The 13,597-nt window shown below is 38.8% G+C and overlaps 1 long non-coding RNA gene across 1 annotated transcript in view; it reads left to right on the plus strand.

Moving 5' to 3' along the window:
• The first annotated feature begins 511 nt into the window (after positions 1–511).
• Positions 512–13,597, plus strand: part of LOC144616141 (uncharacterized) — a 144,994-nt gene continuing 131,908 nt past the window's right edge. Inside the window, exons 1-3 of the long non-coding RNA XR_013555155.2 lie at positions 512–659; positions 8,114–8,185; positions 8,915–9,038. This is a non-coding gene — a long non-coding RNA (uncharacterized LOC144616141). The remainder of the gene's footprint in view (positions 660–8,113; positions 8,186–8,914; positions 9,039–13,597) is intronic.

Here is a 13,597-nt window from a genome sequence, read left to right on the forward strand (position 1 = left end):
GGAAACTCATTTGCATACTTCTTGTTACAAAGGCCGACCACATCCTGGTTAAGACAATGTGCTGTCTGATAAACAGACTGCATCCCCCAGTGTCTGCCTGGAGCTCGGCCAGCCTGTGGTCCGCCTTTGTCACAAGGTGCTGTTTATTCTGCCTGGAAGTCCAAGGACAGGACAAACCAGCTAAATGAACCTTTTATTTCTCCCATTCTCTGGCAGAAATTCCGTGGGTCAAAAACATTTATTAATATTAGATTAAAGGGGAGGCATCAGAATTCTCCAAAGAAGCTTTCCTAACTCTGTGGAAAACCTATTAAAGGTTTTTATCTTCTTTTCTAGCTATTAATTCTTTGGGGATCGGGGAAACTAGAAAACATGGAAAATACAGTGGGAGGGCAATATAAAGATCAAGATTTGCCAAGATTCTGTGTTGATAAATATTTATTTCCACATCTGTTTTCTATGTGTTCCCTTTCTCTTTTCCTTCTCCCTTCTAACCCAACACACAGACAAAAGGAAGTGGAGGCTTAAACAATTAACTGGTGACTGCAGGACTGGTTGTTTAAGAATCTGGATAACTGAGTTCTAATTTCTCCATTCCTTCTACAATTTGGTAAATTAAAAAACATTTTTGTGATGCAGTCTCATTTATGGCAGTTAAGGTAAGAAATCTCTCTGTGCTATTTTTTTATTTTTATTTAGTTTTTTTTTACTGCCATTTCTAAAAACTCCTTTCGAAACAATTCAACATTTCCTGCTCTGCTGAAAGTGTTTTCAAATGTCAATGTATAAGATATATTTTAACCACAACTTTTACTGGTGACTGTAATCATTGAAAGGAAGGTACTCAGTGATACAGGAGTTGTTTTAGTGGTTTTAATCAATAATTCCTGTAAACAGACTCTGTGTTGAGGGAATAGAGTATGTGGCTATTTCCTTTCTGCATTTACAGTGAGGTCTTGCATCTATTACAGCCACTCATCTGTAGCTAATCTCACATGAGGAGCGAAGACTTTCAGTCAAGTATTGACTGGAATCCTCCTGGAGGTATTCGTGGAAGACAGGGCTAGAGATGATGTTACAGAACAGTTTGAGAACTATGCTAGTCGGCATTTTGAAGGATTACTAACAATTCTAAGAAGGCCTCTGAAGAGATTTCTGGCAACCGAAGGACAATAATATGATAGAGATTGATTATTTTGAGGTTTTGAAGCTAAATACTAGCACATGGTGAATATTGAGGTTTGTTGTGAAAATAAAAATTAGACCTATGCAGAAAACCCTGTGAAGAATATCCTAAGGGGGTATTTTGAGCAATATCAGCTTTCCTACATTAGGAAAGATCGCTAACTTTTAGTGAATGTGTTTTCCTTTACACATCATACCAGTCCTCAAGACTCAAAGTCAGCAGCAATTAAGAGCTTACCAAGGACAGTGAGCCAACTTCTATTCCAGAGAGGCAGTTGGTTGTAAAAAGAGCAGCCTCAGTAAAGGGGACTGTGATAGCACTGTGAGGCATTGAATAAACACGCTTTCCTCTTTATTGGCCGTGTGGCTTTGGGCAAGTCACTTAACCTATATAACCCTCAATTTCCTCATCTGTAAAATAGAGATAATAATACCTACCTTGCTGTATTTTGTTGTAAACATTAGATGTCTAGAGACTAACAATGTCTGGCAAAATAGCCCTCAGCAAGTAATATTTATTTCCCTTCCTGTCTCCCTCTCTGTCATTCTCCTTACTTTGCACTTGATGTATTAATAGGCATTTGAGATTGGCTGTGCCACTTACCTTCTCTGGGCCTCATTTTTAAAATGAGGAGTTAATGTTTCTAGGTACCCTCTGGTTCTGAAGTAGTATAGTATCATGACAGGGAAATATTTATAGTCAACCATCGGGTGTGTTAATCAACAAAAACATGGTTTTTGGAGGCACCTGGGTGGCTCACTAGGTCAAATGGCTGACTCTTGATTTTGGCTCAAGTCATGATCCCATGGTCGTGAGGTGGAGCTTGCTTGGGATTGTCTGTCTTTCTCTCTCTCTCTCTCTCTGCCCCTTCCCCTGATTGTGCTCTCTCTCTCTCAAAATAAATAAATAAATAAACATTAAAAAAACATGACTTGTGTATGCTAAGATGTGCAAATGTAAGATGGTGTTATGATGGTGCCTCCTTTGTCCTGTTCAGAAGTATTTCCATATTGAATTTCACACAGTCTTGGAGTTTGGCCATTTTCATACTCTTAGTATGTTTCTGGTATGATTTTGCTATGGAATATCTTTATCATCATGGGGCTAAAGAGATCCTTGAAGGCAAGAAATAGTTTTTTTAGTCTCTGTGATCCCTGTATCCAATTGATTGCCTGGTAGATAGTAGGTTCTCAGTCAGAGTTGTGGATGAATAAATGCAGTTGATATCATTTATTGACCATCTAACTAAGCTCGGGGCTCTGTTAGAGCTTTATTTACATTATTGTTTTTATTATGATAGAAATCAAGAACAAATCAAGTGGCCATTTTCTTCACATACTTTGGAAGAGTAGTTATAGAAGGTTGTCCACTACCAAATTTTTTTGTTGTACTTCTCTAGCCCTCTAGTTTCCTGTATCCTCTGCACCATGGTACTTTGATGAAATGTGCCACACCATGCTTTATGATCTGATATTTAAAAAGAGTGTAGGCATTTAAAGCCACATAAATAAAAGGACTCTAGGCATTTAGAATGCATTCATGTCACTGCCTTTGATATCCAGTACTGTTACCTGATCTCCAAAAAGTGTTTCACATCCTGCTGTGACTGTAGCTCAGCTGTTCTTATAGAATCCTATGTGGTTTATGTTTTTGGTTTCATCCAGGAGCTACAGTTATCTTTGATTATCTAAGGGAGATCATCCAGCATGGCTTACGGTTATTATCTGGCTCCCTGCCCCTTGGAGATTTTACTGTTCATTAGCATCTCTACCAGAGGGTAGAGAGAGGGAAAGGGGAAAAAAAAAAGAAAATGAAAAAAGCTGGAATTGAAACCAGTGCATTTTGCTTCTTGGTTACAGTTCTGGTAAACGACTGGACCAGAAGTGGAGGAAATTGAAGTTGCAGGGTTTCCATAGCCATTTGGCCCATCTCCCAAAGGTTTTGCTGGCCAGTGTGTTTGAGGATAGGAAGTGGCTAGGGTGTGGTTTCAGACCTAGACCTTGACTCTGTCATCAGAAAAGATGGGATAGAATCTATAGGTCATTCCTATGTTTGAAAAAGTGGTTGACTGGGCTCATACATATGATTATTGCTGGAACACTGTGCATCGGGTTTGTATGCCAACAGTGTGTAAGGTAGAAGGTGGCATGATGGTTACTTGTGGTTGTTTTTATCCCAAATTCTTTGGCATTCAGGGCACGGGACAAAAGTATATAGTTTTGGTTTGGCATTCTGTGACTATCCAGCTGTGTTATTTTCTTTCCTTCTCTTTTATGGGGTAGTTTAAGGTTTAGATTTTCTTTTTACCACAGAATCTAATTTAGTTGTGGCATTTTAAAAATTATTTTTTTGTATATGTGCCCAGAGCTTTTTAGGTTATTGGTAAACTTTAAAAAATACCACAGTGCTTGTAAACATATATAATTTAAGAAGCAGTCATGACTGAAGCCTATGATATCCTTTGGAAAATTCTTACTTGGAAGCAATTCTAATTAACAAGATATTTTCTGGTTTCCTTCTTGCATGCTTTATTAATAATAATGCTATTAGTTGTATAGAATCTTTTTTCCTCCTAGGATTTGGATTTCCCTATTCCTTTTCTTACTTATTATAGAATAGTCAATTTTATTGTAGTTACCTTTAATGAAACACATGTTAAGCTTGTGATAACAAACAACTAACATGACAGAGATGAGAACAGTTGCATTCTTGGAAGTCAGAGTTTTGTAGATGTTCTTTTATAATAATACGCTCAGTGAAAAAGAATTACAGGGAAACCTCATTAAACTGCAACTGATTTATTCAAAAGAATCTTACAATTTAAAGAACATGCTTTTCCTTCAGTTACTAGATATCCTATTTTTTTTTTTTTTTTTAATAAGGATATTGGATAAATTGCTTGGCTATTCAGAACTATTTTGTTTTTCCTGTCATTTGAATTCCAGGTTAGGACTGTTCAATTCTCTTAGGTGGTAAAGAGACTAATGTCTGAATAAAACACTGATAGAATGTACCTCATATTTCTGACTGTGCTTTGGGCCACAGTGAACAAGAGTGGTTAGGCTGTGAAATTTTGGTATTCAGAAGATATGGTGACCTGATTCTCCATTCTGGATCATATCAAGGCCTAGTGAAGGAAAGGTTGTTTCGCTTAGGAAAGATGAGATTATAGCTCAATTCTACTATGTAAAATGCACACAATGAATCTCTTAAGTAAATGCACCATAACCATTCGTTGCCTTTTTTCACTTCTGGCATGGGACTTTATTTGAGGAATTTATTTAATTTATCTGGCTTGGGAATTTATGTTAATAAAATAATATTTATTTACCAAATTATTTACCTTTATGCCATTGCCCTGGAAACTGAGAACTTCTCAAGTCTCTAAGAAAGTTATACTTGGGGCGCCTGGGTGGCTCAGTTGGTTAAGGATCTGACTTCAGCTCAGGCCATGATCTCACGGTTCATGGGTTTGAGCCCTGCATCGGGCTCTGTGCTGACAGCTCAGAGCCTGGAGGCTGCTTCGGATTCTGTATCTCCCTCTCTCTCTACCTCTCCCCCACTCGCTCTGTGTCTCTCGCTCTGTGTCTCTCTTTCAAAAATAAAGAAACTTAAAAAAAGAAATAAAGTTATACTGAGGGGCACCTAGGTGGCTCAGTCAGTTCAGCATCTGATGCTGGATTTCAGCTCAGGTCATGATCCTACAATTCCTGAGTTTGAGCCCCAAGTCAGGCTGTGCACTGACAGTGCAAATCCTGCTTGAGATTCTTCCTCTCTCCAACTCCCCCATTTTTGCTGTCTCTCTCTCTCTCATTGGTTCTTTAAAAAAAGAAAGTTATACTTGATACAACAAAGCAACATACAGCTCCAGCATCATCATACTCTCTGAAATTCCTTCCTACAATGCCAAAGAATTTCAAAATAAGTTTATTTTGAGGGACTAAAATGAGTGTCTAAAACATGTATGGCTATTTATTGAGGTCATTGTGAGAAATAATAAAACGCACAGGAACACAACGTATTTACAGTGCGTATCTGCTTAGTATTTGGTATATATAAACCCGGACTCAGTCTTTAGAACATGAGCTTCAGTATCTGCCAGGATGGATATGTTTCTCCTATTAAAAAGAATGATTTCCCCAAATAATACTTCTTTGGAAAGAGACTTTGTTGATTATATGGTTGGATCAGAATGTGAGCCATTTTTAATATACATGTTTTAAATGCTTCTCCGCCCACTTTATGTGTATTCAAGTTGAGTAAGGAGGTAGCAGTAACAGGTTATCATAAATGCAATAAGGATATCTATTTTCCACAAGTATTGTTATTATCTTGGATGAGTAGCTGAAGGGAGCTGTGGTACATCTAGCTTCTTCTCTTTGATCCTCATTCTGCTTGTCATGGTTAACATTTGTTATGAGATGTCTTCTAAACTGAGGAAAGGCTTAATGACCTTTCATGGTTCTTAATTCAGCTCTTTCCATTGCCAAGGAGCAACTTTACTGTGTTGTCTAAAATTTTTAATTTTAAAGTACTGATAGTAACAGTAGGCGAGTGGTAAGCGATTTTAGAAAAAATATGTTGCAAAAAATGAGTAGAGCTATTTCCAAAGTATTTTAGCCAACTCAAGATTTATAAATGCACATTGTGGGTTCTCAGGGAATATTAAACAACATTGCATAATGATATGTGCCTCCATCTGGTTTGGAATGCTAATGGAAGAAACTGATATTTATTGGGTACCTGCTATGAACTAGATACCTTGCAAGGTTCTTATATACACTAGCATATTTGATCCCTTGAGGTGGTATTACTAGCTCTATTTTATTAGTATTTTTTTAATTTTTTAAGTGTTTATTTATTTATTTTGAGAGAGAGATCTCACACTTACGCACCTACATGTGAAAGTGGGGGAGAGGCAGAGAGAGAGGGAGAAATAGAGGCAGAGAGAGAATCCCAAACAGACTCTGCACTATCAGCACGGAGCCTGACGCAGGGCTCAATCTCACGAACCCATGAGATCACAGCCTGAGCCGAAATCAAGAGTTGGATGCTCAACCAACTGAGCCACTCAGGCACACCACTAGCTCTATTTTAAAGATGAAGTCACTGAAACTTTTAAAGGTTAAACCAAATTTCCCAAGGTCAGTCAGGTAGTAAGTGCAAACTAATCTTTTATGAAAACCCATGCTCTTCTGACTACACCAGTAGTCAATTTTTCTAGAATTCCTGGGTCTTGGCTGCTAATAAAATAGATAATATTTTCCAAATCTATAGTATCATATTTTGCACAAATTCCCCATGGGCACAGTTATAAAGCAGCATTCTGCCTAATACAGATATTTGCATACCCATTACCATCTGCCTGTCTTCTACCCATCAGCTAATCTAGTCCTAGGATTATTCCTTCAAGTGATGCATTACACTGATCTTTTCCTGTCTATTGCAAAGGTTAAAATACTATTCAGGTCCTTAAAACATATCACTTGAATGGTTAACTTGTCCCTGTTGACTTTGGTTTACACTGAGAGATGTGACTAAATTAATATACTGAACCACCATTTTCGTTAAGTCGTCTAATATCTCCCAGTTACCTGCAGATAAAACTCCTAAGGGTGACATTCAAGGATATATATAAACTGTCCCCAGTCTGCCTTTTCCAAATCCCCTACCTCTACTCCTCTATGTGGACCTGGATCCAGTGTTGCCAAGTGGTCTTCCTCCACCTCCACCTGTGCATAATGTTTTTCTTGCCCGGTCATTCTTAACAAACTTGACCATTCTAAGCCCATAGCACATCCTAGTTCTTCTCTGAAAGCTGCCCCTATTAGCTCTTTCCCACTTCGGCCACCCCTTGTTAAACCAAGGGTTTGGCCACAACCACTTACTGCAGGGTATTATGAAAAGAGAACAGGTTTGAATACTGATCCCTTTACTTACTGTCTATGTGACCTTAGGTCACTTTATATTTAAGACTCAGTTTCCTTAAATATAGGTGTTTCCTCATTTCCTCATTCGACTTATCATGGATGAACTTCTTTTCTTATGATTCAATGCCTTAAGTTGTAAAATGGAGGTAATAAGAGTAACTATTATTATAGAATATAATGAGTGAGAATTTACTGTGTATTAATTAGGATGAGTTAGGTTATGTTTCAGGAAAAGTCAACCCCCAAATCTTACTGCCTTAGAACCACAACATTTTATTTCTTTTTCACCCTACATGTCCTTCTCAGCCTGGCAGAACTCTGTTTTACACTGTTCATATTCAAGGTTCCCAGAACCTTCACTAACTGGACTAATACAGGTCACTGTGGCAGGCGGAAGGGGATGTAGTGAGTTGCGTGTTGATTCTCAAAGCTTTTGTTGGAAGTGATGCTCATTACTTCCCCTCACATTTCATTCACCAGAGCAAATCACATGGCCACGGCTACCTTCAAAGGGACAGGGAAGAATAATCTCACCAAATGCTCAGAAGATTGTAGCCCAGAAACATCAGGGGATGACACTAATGACAGCCATAACTTTGTTGTGTTATTGGACAATTTTCTTATGGTACAGTTGAAGTTTTATCTGTTCTTCTACAGCCTTGGCTCGTTAGAGCCAGACTGAGGGTGTATTCTCTGCTGTCTCTGTCCCACAGTGATCAGGATAGACCCTCAGTAATGTTTTACTGAATAGGTGATTAGAATACTACTCCAAGTGGCTTTTCCCCTGATGCTAGGGACCAACATAGGTTTCAAGTCCCAGGATTTGCTTTGTACTAAGGAAAGACTTAAGTAGAATTTACGTAACACAAAACCAAGGTGAGGTCTCGAAAGGACCTGCTATCTTTTTCCTTGAGCCTGTATGGAATGTAAACTGTGAACTTGGTGGCATTAAGAAAAATGCTCCTTTAAAGCTTCACCTTTCCTTTTCTTTCCAAAGGACCATAGTCAAAGGCTGGAATTAATTTCTGATTAGTCTGAAGGAACAATATGTTACCTGGATCAGAAAGAGGTGAGTACATCATATCAGAACTTGGGCTTGCTCAGCCTCAGGAACATACCTGAAATCAACTTGTCTAGATCTGCAGGAAGGGCTAGAAAACATCTTTGGTGTTGAGAGATGACATTTTCAGTTGAAAATCACCTGCTGGATAGTCTGAAGTTATAGTATGTAATTTTTCATTTCTTATCATGTAAGACATTCATATTTGTTATAGTCAAGTTAGTAAATATAGATGGATAAAAAAGAAAAAAAAAAAACACCATAAAAGGGAAAATTACCCAAATGAAAAACATCTTATTTCTCATCTTGAATTAATGTCTTTTAAACAAAACACCATATACTCTTTCATTGCTGTAGTGAATGTTTCTTACAACACTGATCAATTAACATACTGTGTTATAGTTTCTGTCACTACACTGTAAATTTACAGACAGTAAATTTACATCATAAGCTTGGCCTGATGTTTTCAAAGAAATTCCTTTTTATTAAACAAATTGTAAACAATACATAACAACTGTCTTTCTCTGACTTAGAATTACAAATCCCAGATGCAAGCATGGCTTTCTAAAAGTCACAAAAACAATCTTTAAGTAAACAAAATGAAGTGGGTCACAAGTAAGCAGTTCCATGAGTCTATGGCTTGATGTGCAACAGGGATGAGAGAGGCATTACTAAAAATCAAGATGCTCTGAAAGAAATGGGCAAGGGAACTCTTCTCTATTGTGGGGCTCTTGACAGAATGCCAAAGTTGGAGAATGAGTCACTTCTGCTGCCGTCAGAGCTGTTCCAGGAGCCTACAAAACTGAAGTCCATGTTTCAGGCACTCACTACCTTTGATGCATTTGATGAGGAGCCTCAAACAGTAAGTCAGAATGCTGTCTGGCCACGGGGAGAAGAAGGTTCCAGCAGGCATGCCTTCTGATCTGACTTCATGATCCTTTTCTCCTCTTGGCCACCCTTGGATGAAAATGTCAGTGGGTAAACTGTGCGATCTCTTTGAGGGACTGATTCAATTTGGAGATAGCCTTACCCTCTCAGGGCCTCTTCCCTCCTCCTGACCAGTGAGGAGAATTTACTGGCTTCAACTCTTCAGTTGACCTTTTAAAAAGGACATGGCCATGGCTGGTTTGGGGGTATCTAGTCTCACTGAATGGACGTCACAACATGAGACTGAGTAAATCCACAAAGAAATGGTATATTAAATGAAATTAAAATGCAAACTGAGGGCCCTGGATAACATGACCACTTATATTCATTTAGTGCATTGTAAGTTGGTATTATTATTACTGTATTACTATCTCCATTTTATAGACAAGGAAACTGAGGCAAGCAGAGGTTGAGTCTTTCCCCAAATCACTTGAAAATGTTGCTTAGGTTTCCTTGTAGCTCAATATTACGTGCTGAAAGATTTATAATTTCTTTCCTATAAATCCATGCAATACCATTTATTGCTTTCTCTCTTCCAGCCTTTCTCTCCTTCAAGCCCACTATTTTCACCTGTAAACTTTACTTGGTTTACCCATAGTGCTCTGAATATGCTCTGGGTGTTAGCATCTGGACCCCTTTGGTTTTGCTTTCTCCTTTCTCAGTCTCTCTTCTATTTGCTTAAATTCTATCTGTTTCCTGAGGATAGTCTGAGTTCTTGTTCCTCTGTGAAGCATTCCTTAGGCTGTTTAGCCCACGGAGATCTCTGTTATCTGAAAAGCTCCCTTGGCATTTGTTACTTGTGGTACTTCTTTAGTGCTTACTGAGTCCCTAGTAGTAGTGGTTATCTTTGGATAAGTGTATGTGTTAAACCCCAATCGGGACTCTGAGTTCTTTCAGGGCAGAACAGCCTTGCATATAGCAAGCTTCAGTGAATACTGGTATATCATCTCATCCTTTATTATACTTTTCTTCCTGTGGAAATATACGTAGCAATACTACATATTTTGTGACCTCTAAACAGAATGGCCATATGATTAACATCATTATTCATGCTGGCATAGTCCACACAGGAAGTAATCAGAGGAGATGCTAAATTGAGAACTTGAAGCTTGGGAAATACTTATTGTAGCTTAATTTTTATTTAGTATTTCTTTAATAACTGAAAAGGATTTATAGCTTTAATGACAAATACCAAACTTCGTGACTCCTCTGTGCTTTATTTTGTGACATGTGCTTAAGCATCAGTAAATTGAAATCACAGACCTGAAACCCAAGCAAGATACACTGTTCTATTTCCTTGAAGACAGACTTCTCCTCTGGAGTTGAGCTCCTATTGAATGCTAATACTATGTCCATTTCATCAAAGCCTTCTTCAATCCTTTTTTAGAGTCAAAATAAAGATCTGGATAACACCCAACTATCTGCAACTTAATCCTGTTGATTTCAAAACCCTTAGCACAAAAGGCAAATAAGGCTGAGCAACTTTAAGGCACATGCATTCTGCATATGTTTTCTCCAAAGATACAGGGTACTAGGTCTTAAAGGACTTAAGCCTGAAGTTTGTAACTTTGATAATAAAGGATTTTTTGTGTTTCAACAGCATCAGATGTTTAAAGATTAATCTATCTCTAAATCCATCTGCAGGAGACCCAGATGTGGGATATAGAGATGATTTGACCAACTTTATGGGGAAAGACTGGAATTTTGCCTTAAATGGTACTCTTCAGAGACAAGAATCCTGAGTTTGGCAACATACATTAATAAAAAATAAGTGAATAATTTCTAAATCTCCATTTCCCTTTGGTCTGTGAAGACAGTTTTAATATTAGATAATTGCCAAGCAGACACACGATTAAAAGATGCTGTGAGGATTTGAATTAACTGATGCAGGGAAGTAAGAGGTAAGAACAGAGCCAGAAGAGACGGGACTGATATAAGACATTTTTCTGAAGAACACATAGTTAACTTTTTTTTTTTTTGGCTTTCTTTCTTCAAACATACCAGTTCACAGGATGATCATAATCACAACAGTTTACATTTACATAATGCTTTACCACTTGCTTTCACAGATTTTATTCCCACTTGATCAGAGGGTGCCTGCTTTGTGCAGAGGACCTAATCTTGAAATAAATCATTTACTATATGAGGCTTTAAACAAGTCTTTTGGATGAAAAGTGCATTACATATTTATGAGCACTGATTTCAAGAATCACTTTGAAAGAACTATTGATGTTGCTCTATATTAGCGATCTGAACTTAATCCCATTTGATTCATCCTTGGTTTTATTTTCCGGAGGTTTCAAACCATGTTTGTAAATCCTTGAGGGCCCATTTCCTCTTCTAAGAAGGAAAACATTTAGGTGCAAGTCAGGAACTTACGAACCTTCTGTCACTATTCTCAGTATATTGGGGAAACCAGTTTTCTGAAATTAAAATGGCAGTCTATTTTTGTGAGGCAATAATAATGATGATGGTAATGATGATAATAAAATGTAGGGGTTCTCATTCAGTGCAGCAGGAGAGAGGAGATTATAGTCTATTAAAACAAAGTCCTTTGATGTCTGCTGTGAGGAGGGATCCCAGAAATGTTATTATTCACTTTTAAAATGTATTATTTCTTGAGTGCCCCTGATTTATTTTTTTATTTAGAGGTTGTTTATAAAGGTTATTGCCATTAAACCAGTTGCTTCCTGTGTAATCAGATCCCGAACATACTAGGAGAAAACAAAAAGATAACTGCTTGTAACTGAAATTATTTTTTGAGCTCCTGGGAAGAGAAAGAAAAAGTAGAATAAACATTGTTTACCGATTGCCACAGTTCAACTCCCAGCAAAGATTTTGCTTTTTTAAATAAAAAATGAAATTAAGAGGGAAAAGCCTTTTTCCCCCCGCTTTAGAAAAACAAAAGGGGGAAAAAAACCCAAAAGCAGGGGCAGCTTTGCAGGGCCACTGGTGCCTGAGTAGAATTGCTAACTGGTTCCTCTCTCTTTTGCTGGGCTGTCTGTATTCACTGTATCACAAGCTTGAAGCCAGACCTCATTTGACTGAGCCAAAAAATGGTCCTTTTGTTGCTGTTTTTTTCCCTAGTGTCATCTCTCATGGTTGCCTGGGCAACCAGTGTGTATCCTTTCAGCATAGGTTACTGGGCCCCAGGAAGGAAGTGCTCCAGCGCTGGCCTGTTATTTTTATAGAACCGTTACATAATACAATCTATTAAAGCTTCCTCTTGGTGTTTTATTGCACAAAGGGGAAATTAAGTTTGATGACTCCTAAATGTTGGATGGAGGATGTCAGGTGACTCGGATTGTTTGGCTCAGGCCACATAGCAACAATATTCCTATATGCAATTCAAGGAGAGCCGATATACAATCATGCCCTTGGCAGTGCTCCCCTGCCTGCAGATCACTGGAGGAAACTGAGCTCTCAGCTGCTCAAGGGTGCAAGTTTTGTCCAACGGCACAAAGCTCCCTCTCTGGTAGGATGACAGCGGACAATGGAACACTATTCAGTTAAGGGCAAAGGGAACTTTAAAGGTGTAGCACATATGCTTTTAATAGGTGGGATGATTGCTGGAAAAGAGAATTGGATTGAAAGGAAGAGAACCCGGATTCTCTTCCCAGGACTTCCATTGAAGCATTACACAACTGCTGTGTACTCTGTGGTCCTACTGAGTCAGCTTTGCTTCTGGGTAATTCTGCCATGGCCCAGGAAGGGGAGTGTCAGGGGAGGGAGGGCATAATGGCTAAATGGCTTTTTGGTGGAGACCACTAGAGGCCATAGTGTCTTTTTGCATTTGCAGCATGCCTTCAGGGATGCTCCACTTGCCACGGGAACAAACAAGGAATGCAAGTTCTTAGCACCTTCTATTCCCACCTTGCTTACCAGTTACAATTTACTACCAGTCTGAATGAAAGAAGGTGCAAAATGCACAATGGGATCAGAAGCTCTGTCCTGGAACAGAAATGAATCCCTTTATCCTCAGGGGAGGTTTATGGCCACAAGTGACCTGAGGTTGAGGTTCCCTAGACTAGAGAGTATTTGAGCCGGCCACTCCTTCCTGTCTCTTCATAGTCTCCCTCCTCTGCTATTTTGTTGACTCCCATCGCTTCAACTAAACCTTGAGGTTCTCCGACTCTGAAATCTGCATCTCCAGCCTACTTTTCTTTTTTTTTTCTTTTTTCCTTTTTTTAAATTTTTTTTTTTTTTTACATTTTTAATTTATTTTTGAGAAACAGAGTGAGACAAAGCGTGAGCAGGGGAGGGGCAGAGAGAGAAGGAGACACAGAATCTGAAGCAGGCTCCAGGCTCTGAGCAAGCAGTCAGCACAGAGCCCAACGCGGGGCTTGAACCCACAAACTGTGAGATCATGACCTAAGCCGAAGTCAGACGCTCAACCAACTGAGCCACCCAGGCACCCCTCCAGCCTGCTTTTCTTAGAGGCTCCGCTGTGCTGTATTTCCAGTGCCTGCTGGAGATCTTTCTCTGGTTGTCTCA

This window comes from Panthera onca, chromosome B1, assembly GCF_046562875.1.
Source record: "Panthera onca isolate mPanOnc1 chromosome B1, mPanOnc1 haplotype 2, whole genome shotgun sequence".
Taxonomy (NCBI): Eukaryota; Metazoa; Chordata; class Mammalia; order Carnivora; family Felidae; genus Panthera; species Panthera onca.